General features: G+C 48.7%; 1 long non-coding RNA gene across 1 annotated transcript; it reads left to right on the top strand.

Annotated features, from left to right (window-relative positions):
- Positions 1 to 795: 795 nt before the first annotated feature.
- Positions 796 to 8494, top strand: LOC139999642 (uncharacterized). The gene is made up of 3 exons (XR_011805145.1): positions 796 to 1053; positions 1489 to 1677; positions 7687 to 8494. It is a non-coding gene; the product is annotated as an uncharacterized lncRNA (long non-coding RNA).
- The last annotated feature ends 1299 nt before the right edge of the window (positions 8495 to 9793 follow it).

The following is a 9793-nucleotide window of genomic DNA, read 5'->3' as shown; positions in this document are numbered from 1 at the left end:
CACAAAACTCAGTTGCGCCAGACTAACATGTGGTTGTATCTGAGCTTGGAGGCTGCAACCCTCTTCAGACTTCCAGATCTAGAGGAACACTTTGGCTGCAGCCTAAAAGCCACGTGTACAGGAGCTCCCCCAAGCCAGCCAATCTTCTTCCCATGACCTGCCAGGAAACAGCAAGGTAGGCATGTACCCAAATCAAAACCCAAACCTTTGGACCAGTCCTTGACCTGAATAGTGAGTGACGATCCGGATCCTGGCATTCATACGTGATAGCTTATACGCAGTGGAAGTAAACAGTGTAGTCGGAGGTCACGGGGCTAGATTTTGAAAAGTCCTGCATAAAGAAGACATCTCAGAAAAGCAGATTTAAATACCATTAATGCCAAGAAAAGTAACTCTGATTGCTATATTCTTTATCTGTCATGACTAGACAGATGAAAATCTATGAGAGCAATTTTGCCTTTAAGGTCATTTTCTTTTTTTCTTTGATGTCTTTTCTTTCGTTTGTTTGTTTGTCTGTTTATTTATTTATTTAAACAGGCTCTGTACTACTTGTCCTCACAGAATGACTAACAGAAATATGACCCTTGTGCACTTTTTGTAGTTAATTCATTAGGTCAGCTCTAACCACTAAGCCCCTTGTCAGGTTATTTCTAGTAGTGACAAGGAGCAATTAAGCTTAAAAGACTGAAGCCAGGTAGATGAGCCTATTCCAGGAGGTCTCTTGGCTCCACCCTTGTGAAGTGAAACCTGCCAGGTGTGGATCATTTGACTTTTGCTATATAGGAAGCCTGAGGACTTGTGGGGAATTGCCTTCCCGGTGGGAGAGTTTGAGGCTCAGGTTCTCTAGGGTGCTTTTCTGCTGTTGTGGTGGAGTGGATTCAGTGTTCCTCGGTGGGCTGCTATTTCTTCACGTTTTCTCCCATCTCTGTGAAACAGTTTTAGTGACTCTATGAGCTAGCTACGTTGTTGGTGCCCTCTCAGTACAGTGAGACCCTGGTTACGCGAAGTCACTGTGAAGCAGCGTGGAAGTGACTCAAGTTCAGGAGCTGGCAGGTAAGTGTTCCTGGGTTCTACGGTTCTTTAATGTCGAGGAGTTTGAGTACTTCCTTCACCTTGTCTGTTTTCAGTGAAATTACTTCTGTGGCTTCTAAGCTCCCTTTCCAGCCCTTCCAAATATAATGAGAATGAAAGCTAAAAAGAAAGCCCCACCAACTCAGAAGCTCAAGTGCTTACAGGTAAGCATGACTTTGAAGAATGTTCTTAACTATTTGTTAGGATTCAACAACAGGCAGTGTGGAAAAAGGTGCCTTAATGTGCACTCAGATTATGCCTTGCAGTGAGTAGAAACCGATGGGGAAGGTACAGGTGGAGTTATCATAACTTTCACTAAGTGGAAGTTGCGAGACTGTGCTGTTCCTAAAAGAAATGCCGCTTTCACAACATGTAAGTCAAAAGCAGTATGAAGAAAGCCTCTCCTCTTCCCTGCAGGCCTGCGTCTCGGCTGTGGAGAAAGATTTGGAATAGGTCCACCAGTGAGGAGAGACTATCTTTCTCCCAGGCTGTACAAACCAGTGTCTGAGGTATTGGGGAAAGCGTCCTTCTGTGAAAGGAAGAGAGCAGAGCGGGACCACGGCCCGTGCCACCCTGCGGTTCTACCAGCGTGACCATGCAGAGACGGTGAGAGTAAAGGAAGAAAAATTGAAGCTGCTGTTAAAGGCATGGCTACCTGAGTTGTAAATAAAAAAAAAAAAAAAAAAAAAAAATGAGGGAAAAGAGGTTCTCTGAGAATCGTGCTACTGCAAGGTCCCCAGATCTGGTCCCCAGATCTGCAGGCTGGCTGCGCAGCAAGAGAAGGGAGGGGTCAGACTCAGGGTAGGTCACCCAAACTAGCCAAAGCTGTGTTTCATACCATCTGACGTCATGCTAAACAATATATAGGATTGGCTAGCCTGGGGAGGTGTGCCGGACTGCATGGGTTTAGGCTGGGCATCGGTCAGCGGGTGGTGAGCAATTGCGTTGCGCATCACTTGTTTTTACACAGTATTAGTAGTGTTGTTGTGTCTTAATAAACTCTCTTTATCTCAACTCACGGGCTTCACTTTCCCGTTTCTCTCCCCCATCCCAGAGAGGGAGGAGGGATGTTGAGCAAATGGCTATGTGGTGTTTTGCTGCCAGCCAGGTTAAACCACAACAGTCCATTCTGGCGCCCAACGTGGGGCACAAAGTTTTGAGATAATAACAGATCTGACCAGAGTGTGTTAAACTAAAATTGTTATAAGTATTAGACTTGCTTAATAGTTAGTTGTCATAATACTGATTGCTTTTATCCCAAGTCTGCTGTGCCTGTTTTCCAAATTGAGCATTATAGCACATTGTTTTCCGTATGGGCTCTCTGTCATGTTGTTTATCCTCTCTGGGCCCTGGTTTAAGATCATTATGGTACTGTGTGTTGTAGCAGTGGCTTATGAGACGATGAAATATCTGGTCATGACTCTAACTTGGTATTTGTACTCAGTGATGTCGTCAACTCTATACTCTGGAAACCATATCTCGGAAACTATTAGCAATTATACCTATCGCCTTTTTTCATCGTGGAGTCAGTCTGTGGCGGGGAAAGGGGAAGATACTTTTTCATACTCGTTCACTCTCCCTTTCTCCTTCACCACCCTCTAATCCTCCAAGCTAGTTACAATAGTTCTCCAAGATATTGAATATCCTTGGGATACTCAGACCAGCATGTTCTTGTTGTTATGCCTCCTGAATATGCTTCAGGTTTTGCTTGAAGTTAAACAACTATTGAGGAATCTCATCCAGATATCTGCCTGGAGGCAGGATAGTTGCGAGTGGCAGGGAGTATGGGAGGATATGGGCAGGCATCTAGAGCAGCGGGCAACTCCAGTGTTCTGGAAATTCACCCCCGAACAACTGCAAAATCCTAAAAAACTGATAGAATGCTTGAAAAAAAGGTGTCTTGACTCTGGCAGTTCCAAAGTAACACAAATCATTGTAACGTGCTGGGGCCTGGCTCATGCCTATCGAGCTGTACAAACCAGTTTCTGAGGTATTGGGGAAAGCGTCCTTCTGTGAAAGGAAGAGAGCAGAGCGGGACCAAGGCCCGTGCCACCCTGTGGTTCTACCAGCGTGACCATGCAGAGACGGTGAGAGTAAAGGAAGAAAAATTGAAGCTGCTGTTAAAGGCATGGCTACCTGAGTTGGGAATAAAAATAATGGGGGGGAAAGGGGTTCTCTGAGAATCGTGCTACTGCAAGGTCCCCAAATGTGGGGCGCAGGGCATGGCTGGGCAAACAGGGCACGGCGTGTCAGAAGGCTGTGGCGCAGCAGTTAGCGCAGGTAGGGGGAGCAGGAAGGGCAGAGCGTTCCCCCCGCCCATACAAACACAAGGGGGGTTGTTTTCTTGCAGGTGGGGTTGTTTTCTTCTAGTTGTTTGTCTGAGTGCTGCTGACCAATAATCTTGTGTGAAACACTGTCTGCCCCTGTTAAGTTCACTATAAAAGTTAGGCCATTTGGGCAATAAAATGGAGCAGCATGATCTGACTCAACCGGTGTCTGTCATGCTTTCGGCCGTGCTTCCTAACAGACCTCAGCCCTGTCGCCCTTGGGCAGAGGGAGGGGATCTGGGAGTTGAGGAGGAATGGAAACAGGTCCCTGCTCGACATCGCAAGCGATGCCCTCCCCTTCCGGTCCCACCTTCCCAGGTGCCCTTACGAAACAGGTTTGAGGCCCTGGAGCTCGAGAGACCCGTGGGTGAGGAAGAGGTAGCAAGTGTTCCCAGGAGGATGCCTAGGGTGAGGAGGTCAACTCCACGCCTCAGGACTGCCTCCACCAAGAAAGACAGAAGGGTTATTGTTGTGGGAAACTCTATCCTTAGGGGAACAGAGGGCCCTATTTGTTGGCCTGACCCTACCCATAGGGAAGTCTGCTGCCTCTTGGGGCCAGGGTCAGAGACGTTGCCAGGAAGCTTCCCAACCTGGTTCCCCCCTCTGACTATTATCCTCTTTTGATAGTCCAGGCAGGTAGTGACGACATTGAAGAGAGACGCCTGAAGGCTATCAAACAAGACTTTAGGGGGCTGGGACGGTTAGTGGATGGAGCAGGAGTGCGGGTGGTGTTTTCGTCCATCCCTACAGTGGCAGGGAGGGGTACAGAGAGGACACGGAAAGCCCACCTGTTAAACGCGTGGCTCAGGGGCTGGTGCCAACGCAGAAATCTTGTTTTTTTCGACCATGGGGCACTTTACTCGGCACCTAGCCTGATGGCTGCAGGCGGGTCCCTATCTTTTAGGGGAAAAAGGATCCTAGGCCAGGAGCTGGCAGGGCTCGTTGAGAGGTCTTTGAACTAGGTAAGAAGGGGGATGGGGCTGAAGCAAGGATTGTTGGAGCTGTGTCAGAGGGAACAATAGTAAGGCCGGGGGATAAGGCAATGGCCCAGCTGAAGTGCATCTACACCAATGCATGCAGCATGGGTAACAAACAGGAGGAGCTGGAAGCCATCATGCGGCGGGCAGGCTACGACTTGGTTGCCATCGCGGAGACATGGTGGGACCGGTCTCATGACTGGAGTGCTGCAATGACTGGCTATAAGCTCTTCAGAAGGGACAGGCAGCACAGAAGGGGTGGTGGTGTGGCTCTCTATATGAGAGAGTCTTTTGATGTTGTAGAACTCGAGGCTGGGAATGACAAGGTCGAGTCCCTTTGGGTTAGGATCGGCAGGGACAACAAGGCTAGCGTCCTGGTCAGGGTCTGTTATAGACCGCCAAACCAGGATGAGGAGACGGATGAGGAGTTCTACAGGCAATTGACAGAAGTTGTGAAATCTTCAGCGCTTGTTCTCATGGGGGACTTCAACTTCCCTGACATATCCTGGAAGCACAACACAGCCCAGAGAAGCAGTCTAGGAGGTTTCTGGAGAGCGTGGAAGATAGCTTCCTGACGCAGCTGGTTAGTGGGCCTACCAGGGGTGGTGCCCCGCTAGACCTTCTCTTCACAAACAGAGAAGGACTGGTGGAGGATGTGATTGTCGGGAGCTGTCTTGGGCAGAGTGACCACAAAATGGTGGAGTTCTCTATTCTTGGCGAGGCCAGGAAGGGGACCAGTAAAACTGCTGTATTGGACTTCCGGAGGGCTGACTTTGGGCTGCTCAGGACACTGGTTGGCAGAGTCCCTTGGGAGGCAGTTCTGAAGGGCAGAGGGGTCCAGGAAGGCTGGGCGCTCTTCAAGAGGGAAATCTTAATGGCGCAGGAACGGTCTGTCCCCACGTGCCCAAAGACGAGCTGGTGGGGAAGAAGACCAGCCTGGCTGAACAGAGAATTGTGGCTTGAGCTTAGGAGAAAAAAGAGGGTTTATAATCCTTGGAAAAGTGGACAGGCCACTAGGGAGGACTATAAGGATGTTGCGAGGCTGTGCAGGGACAAAATTAGAAAGGCCAAAGCTCATCTGGAGCTCAATTTGGCTACTGCCGTTAAAGATAACAAAAAATGTTTTTATAAATACATCAACACAAAAAGGAGGACTAAGGAGAATCTCCATCCTTTACTGGATGCGGGGGGAAACCTAGTTACAAGAGATGAGGAAAAGGCGGAGGTGCTTAATGCCTTCTTCGCCTCAGTCTTTAGTGGCAATACCGGTTGTTCTCTGGATACCCAGTACCCTGAGCTGGTGGAAGGGGATGCGGAGCAGGATGTGGCCCTCACTATCCAGGAAGAACTGGTTGGTGACCTGGTACGCCGCTTGGATGTGCACAAGTCGATGGGGCCGGATGGGATCCACCCAAGGGTACTGAGAGAACTGGCAGAGGAGCTGGCCAAGCCGCTTACCATTATTTATCAACACTCCTGGCTATTGGGGGAGGTCCCAGTTGACTGGCGGCTAGCAAATGTGACGCCCATCTACAAGAAGGGCCGGAGGACTGACCCGGGAAACTACAGGCTGGTCAGTTTGAGCTCAGTGCCAGGGAAGCTCATGGAGCAGATCCTCTTGAGAGTCATCACACAGCACCTGCAGGGCAAGTAGGCGATCAGGCCCAGTCAGCATGGGTTTATAGAAGGCAAGTCCTGCTTGACGAACCTGATCTCCTTCTATGACAAAGTGACGCGCTGGGTGGACGAGGGAAAGGCTGTGGATGTGGTCTACCTTGACTTCAGCAAGGCTTTTGACACCGTCTCCCACAGCATTCTCCTCAAGAAACTGGCTGCTCTTGACTTGGACTGGCGCACGCTTCGTTGGGTTAAAAACTGGCTGGATAGCCGGGCCCAAAGAGTCGTGGTAAATGGAGTCAAGTCCAGCTGGAGGCCGGTCACTAGTGGCGTCCCCCAGGGCTCAGTGCTGGGGCCAGTCCTCTTTCATATCTTCATCAATGATCTGGACGAGGGCATTGAGTGCACCCTCAGTAAGTTTGCAGATGACACCAAGCTATGCGCATGTGTCGATCTGCTCGAGGGTAGGAAGGCTCTGCAGGAGGATCTGGATAGGCTGCACCGATGGGCTGAGGTCAACTGCATGAAGTTCAACCAGGCCAAGTGCCGGGTCCTGCACCTGGGGCGCAATAACCCCAAGCAGAGCTACAGGCTGGGAGATGAGTGGTTGGAGAGCTGCCAGGCAGAGAAGGACCTGGGAGTGATGGCGGACAGTCGGCTGAATATGAGCCAGCAGTGTGCTCAGGTGGCCAAGAAGGCCAACGGCATCCTGGCTTGTATCAGAAACAGTGTGACCAGCAGGGCTAGGGAGGTGATCGTCCCCCTGTACTCGGCTCTGGTGAGGCCGCACCTCGAGTGCCGTGTTCAGTTTTGGGCCCCTCGCTACAAGAAAGACATCGAGGTGCTTGAGCGGGTCCAGAGAAGGGCGACGAAGCTGGTGAGGGGCCTGGAGAACAAGTCCTACGAGGAGCGGCTGAGGGACCTGAGCTTGTTCAGTCTGGAGAAGAGGAGGCTCAGGGGTGACCTTATTGCTCTCTACAGATACCTCAAAGGAGGCTGTAGCGAGGTGGGGGATGGCCTGTTCTCCCACGTGCCTGGTGACAGGACGAGGGGGAATGGGCTTAAGTTGCGCCAGGGGAGTTTTAGGTTAGATGTTAGGAAGAACTTCTTTACCGAAACGGTTGTTAGACGCTGGAACAGGATGCCCAGGGAAGTGGTGGAGTCACCATCCCTGGAAATCTTTAAAAGACGTTTAGATGTAGAGCTTAGGGATATGGTTTAGTGGGGACTGTTAGCGTTAGGTCAGAGCTTGGACTCGATGATCTTGAGGTCTCTTCCAACCTAGAAATTCTGTGATTCTATGGTTCCCAGCCTGTCTCTAAAGATAGTTGTTTAGTGCTAAAATGTGAGTTTCCTTTCTGGTACGTGACCATCCTAGTCTTTAGATTTCCAGTACTCAGCCGTGTACCCCAGACTCCCGTGTTTTGAGAGGGATTGTACTCTCCTTACCTAATATGGGAATCCTGTTTTTGTGCCTCAAGGGTCAATGGTGTAAGGCACTTAGAAATCATTGCGGATTGTGGTTGTTGTCAATTGCCACGTAAATTAAGGCCATGCAAGTACCTTCTACTCTTTCATCTTCCCTTTCATTTGTTGTCAGGTTACTACTCAATATTACACCTTTGGTGAGAAGTCCTAAAAAAAAAACCACATTGTATCTTAATGTTAACAACTCTTGTTTTTTCTTTCTCTAGGTCTGCCAGTAGCTGACAAGGTAGAAAGATGACCTTTTCTCTTTCATTCTTGTGAAGTTAGAGGCAGTGCCCAATTAAACTGTGACTGAGGCTCTGCGATGGTGCAAGTCTATCTTACTCCTTCAAATTCAGTGATGCAGCCGGAGTTTTCAGTAATGAACTTTCAAGGATTCAACCACTTTAAAGCTTTTGGACAGTGGCAATTATCTGAAAACATTCCTACAGATTTATCTTCTTCATTTACATTTGCTTGCTCTCTCCATCTCATTCAAAGCAGTCAGGACTGGTTTGCTTCCCTCTTCTCTGGAAGTTTGCACTAGGAACCATTGTTAGAATCAGAATCCTGATCTGAGAGCACGATGAAAAATGTTGCACACAAACTTGTACGTTGGAGAGGAAAATGTTCATGTATACGTCAGTATTGTACTCAAACAGCTGCTTACACCTTTTAACTTTTAAACCTGAGAAGCAACAGGTAGTTTCTACATTGCCCTTGGGGATAGCGTACTCTTCTGTACTTTGCTTCTATACAAACAGCTTAAAATTTTAAAGTCATGTTGTCAGTCATACCACCAAACAACCTTGCACGGCATTACACGTTCCCCCCCCAGATAGATCTTGCCCTGAATGCGACACCAGACAAAGAAATAATGCCGGCACGTAAAACTAACTTGTAGATATATCCCTTGTTGGCATTCTTTTTTTTTTTTTTTGTTTTGTTTTCTTTTGACGCTTTGTGGGGCTTAGCTGTACCTCAGTGAGAAGAATGTCTTCTGGTGTGAACTGAAATTATACCTCTCTGCCACAATGTCCCTCTATTTATTTATTTATTTATTTATTTATTGGGGGTGGGGGGGAGGGTTGGAGAGGGGAGAGGAGGGTGTTGATAATTCCTTGGGGACACCTGAAGGAGTTGCAAAATAATAAAATTTAGGTGAAGGAAAAGTTCCTTCTCTTAATATATGTCGTTGTTGTTTTTCTTTTCCATCTGGTCATAAAATGAAGGTCCCATTTTCTGGCTTTTGGCAGATTGCAAGCATGCTGGAACCATTCACGTTACGTAGACTGTATTTGTCTGAAACGATAATATCATACCTATAGTCTGCTGCAGGCTCAAAAGCAGCCTATGCCTCCTGGACTGTTTTATGCCTTTGCTTTTGTTACTACATCCTTGTAAGTCTTCAACAGGGAAATGAAATTACCCTATACAAAAGAAACACCATCCAGAAGAAACTTCAGGTGCTAGGGCCTGAATTTTCACTGAAACCAAAGGCAGGTATCTTACTGACGTGAAGAAAGGGGCTTTATCTATCCTGGTTTGCTTACTAATGAAGGAGCGTGAAAGAGATGTATGTCCTTGTCTCTGAAGAGGAGGCGAAGGAACAGCTAGTGCAAGGAACACAAAATTCAGTTATGCCGAACTAACAGGTGGTTGTATCCCAGCTTGGAGACCACAACACAGAATCACCTAGGTTGGAAGAGTCCTCCAAGATCACGTAGTCCAACCTCTGGCGTAACACTAACAAGTCCTCCACTAAGCCGTAGCCCTAAGCTCTACACCTAAACATCTTTTAAAGACCTCCAGGGATGGTGACTCAACCACTCCCCTGGGCAGCCCATTCCAATGCCTAACAAGCCTTTTGGCGAAGAAGTTCTTCCTGACACCCAACCTAAACCTCCCCTGGTGCAGCTTTAGCCCATTCCCCCTCAGCCTATCACCAGGCACATATGAGAATAGACCAACCCCCACCTCGCTACAGCCTCCTTTAAGGTATCTGTAGAGTGCGATAAGGTCGCCCCTGAGCCTCCTTTTCTCCAGACCGAACAATCCCAGCTCCCTCAGCCGTTCCTCGTAGGACTTGTTCTCCAGATCCCTCACCAGCTTTGTTGCCCTTCCCTGGACTCACTGGAGCCCCTCAATATCCTTCTTGTAGCGAGGGGCCTGAACACAGTACTTGGGCTGCGGCCTCACCAGAGCCAAGTACAGGGGGACAATCGCTTCCTTAGTCCTGCTGGCCACGCTGTTTCTTATACGAGTCAGGATGCTGTTGGCCTTCTTGGGCACCTGAGCACACTTCTGGCTCATATTGAGTCGACTAGCCACAGG

Source organism: Anas platyrhynchos, chromosome 1, assembly GCF_047663525.1.
Source record: "Anas platyrhynchos isolate ZD024472 breed Pekin duck chromosome 1, IASCAAS_PekinDuck_T2T, whole genome shotgun sequence".
Lineage (NCBI taxonomy): Eukaryota > Metazoa > Chordata > Aves > Anseriformes > Anatidae > Anas > Anas platyrhynchos.
The sequence above is the reverse complement of the archived record's forward strand: the minus strand, read 5'-3'. Positions and strand labels throughout refer to the sequence as shown.